Source organism: Alosa alosa, chromosome 11, assembly GCF_017589495.1.
Source record: "Alosa alosa isolate M-15738 ecotype Scorff River chromosome 11, AALO_Geno_1.1, whole genome shotgun sequence".
NCBI lineage: Eukaryota > Metazoa > Chordata > Actinopteri > Clupeiformes > Clupeidae > Alosa > Alosa alosa.
Window position 1 is genome coordinate 7,236,856 of NC_063199.1, and position 2,500 is coordinate 7,239,355.

The window sequence follows — 2,500 nt, forward strand, 5'->3', positions numbered from 1 at the left end:
CCCGCTCCCTCTCCGAACCACAGCCGCAGCCAGCCTTAATTACAGCACGCTTCAGTTGTTGTGGGCGCATGTCAGAACAAATTATGTAAGTAATGAGGCTGAAAATGCTAAAGGAGTAGAAGCACAGTGCGCCGGCTACGCTCACGCGGGGAGGAACACAACAACAAACAATGGAGGGGCTGCCCACCCACCTACATACACACACACACACACACACACACACACACACACACACACACACACACACACACACACACACACACACACACACACACACACACACACACACACACACAGAGATCAAATCCATATTTCAGAGAGAGAGAGAGGGGGAAGAGGAGAGAGAGAGATGGGAGGGAGGGGGGACTTTAGCACTAATAAAAAAATAATCCATACATGATTTTTGAAGATGATGAGGAATAATGATGATAATCAGCCTCTCCAGAGAGATATCAGGGAGCATTCTAATCAGTCGGCGAACAGCTTTAATTAGTCAGCTAATTAAGCGCTGTACCTTAGTGGTGTGTAGAGGCAACACAGAGAGTTCTCAGCCAGCTCCTCTCTCGGACAGGAGGCTGCATCAGGTGCTGTTATTTTTTTGTTTGTGTGTTTGTTTGTTTGTTTGTTTGTTTTGGTTTGTGTTTTTTTTGTTTTTCCTCGGCCCTCCGGGGGTCACCGTGTTCCTTTGTTGGCCTAATGGAAAACGAGAGCCAGGGCTGTGTTCACAGGCACCAGGGATGCCGCTACACAGAGATGCTCCTTGTGAGGGGGCGCTATTGTGACAGCAGTAGCAGTGGCGGGGTGGCTGCTATGGTGCTGGAGTCTCAGGAAGAAGTCTGAAGAAGTCCCTGGGGCCCACTGAGGGGACAGTGACATTATCCAGATGATATTAAGTGGCCCCAGCCGCACACCGTCCTGAAATGGCGTTTTCACAGAGAGTTCATGTGGCAATTAATTCCAGACTAGTCCGTGCAAAATGACTGTAGAGGCATGCACTAGTCCCTGTAACTAGCTCAACATCTGCATGTCCACATAACAGAGAGCTGTGGTGGTTTACTGCACCTCTGCTTTGGTAAAGACGACACAGACAGGATGTGTGTATATGGGCAGGGTTAGAGGGGTCACTGGCCCGACAGGGGATTGGTTCATCTATTTATGATGTTGCTGGGTTGTCCTGCTGAGTTTCTCACCATCTGCTAAAATACAATCAATCCAGCAATCTCCTGCAATGTGTGTGTGTGGTGTGTGTGTGTGGGTGGGTGTGTGTGAGTGTGGTGTGTGTGTGTGTGTGTGTGTGTGTGTGTGTGCAGATTAAGCCCCATCGGTGAGACCAGCGGCTACAGCCTCTCTTCTGCTAGCCTCAGTGCTGTGTGTGTCCCTGAGGGGAAGAGCTCTCACACACACACACACACACACACACACACACACACACACACACACACACATGCAGACACACATTCTCTCTCTTTCTCACGCTGTCTCTCTCTCAGTTCTTTTTATCCTATACTCTCTCTCCCCTCCCCCCCCCTCTCTCTCTCTCTCCCCCTCAAATGCCTGCAGTCATCAGGGACCCTTAATTACATCAGTAGCCCCGCGGAGGCCTGTGGTGGAGTTGTGATGTTGGAGCCGGCTCCGCTGAGCTCCTCTCTTCTCCGCTCCGCTCCGGCCTTCTCCTCTCCCAGCGGGACCCCAGGGGACCGGTCGCCTGCTGACCTCCTGCTGGGGTTTGTGGCTCATGTGGCTTCAGGGTCAAAAGGGAGAGGAGTGAGGAAAAGCTCCACTCTGGCACACTGGCTTTTACTGCTGCCAGGAGAAGAGAACTGCCACTGTTTGTGTGGTTAAGAGTGGGCCTTCTGTTGTTGTTGCACTCCATCTTTTTTTATTGGTGCGGTGAGGTCTGCACTTGGCTGTGTGTGTGTGTGTGTGTGTGTGTGTGTGTGTGTGTGTGTGTGTGTGTGTGTGCCTGAGTGTATGTGTGTACTGTATGTCTGTGTGTGTGTGTGTGTGTGTGTGTGTGTGTGTGTGTGTGTGTCTGATCTTGTGATTATAATGCAGATGTGTGTGTGTTCTGGAGAGTTTGTTTGCGATGCAAGTTGACACCACAGGTCGAGTGGGGACCCTGAGTTGAACACGGCCTCCACTGGTTTCTGTTAAAGAAAGTGCCGGTTTCTTTTTTTTTCTTTTTTTTTCTACCATCTTCTTCTTTTCTCTTTATTTGCACGCAGAAAAGAGAGGCCTTAGGATGAGCCAGTGGGTGAGGTGTGTTTGAAGCTCAGGGTCTGTTTCATGTGCTTGCGCAGGCAGCGGAGGTGTGCTGATGTGACTAGTGACAGCGCTATTGTGTGTGTGTGTGTTTTTGTGTGTGTGTGTGCGCGCGAGTGTGTGTGTGTGTGTGTGTGTGTGTGTGTGTGTGTGTGTGTGTGTGTGTGTCGGTGTGTGCTTGTGTCTGCGTGTGTGCTTGAATGAGAGTGAGAGAAAAAAGAAAACATAAAAACAGAAA

The 2,500-nt window shown here is 50.2% G+C and overlaps 1 protein-coding gene across 2 annotated transcripts in view; it reads left to right on the forward strand.

Annotated features, from left to right (window-relative positions):
- The window catches only part of roraa (RAR-related orphan receptor A, paralog a), a 264,293-nt gene that overhangs the window by 239,592 nt on the left and 22,201 nt on the right, over window positions 1–2,500 (forward strand). The gene's annotated exons all lie outside the window — the stretch shown is intronic.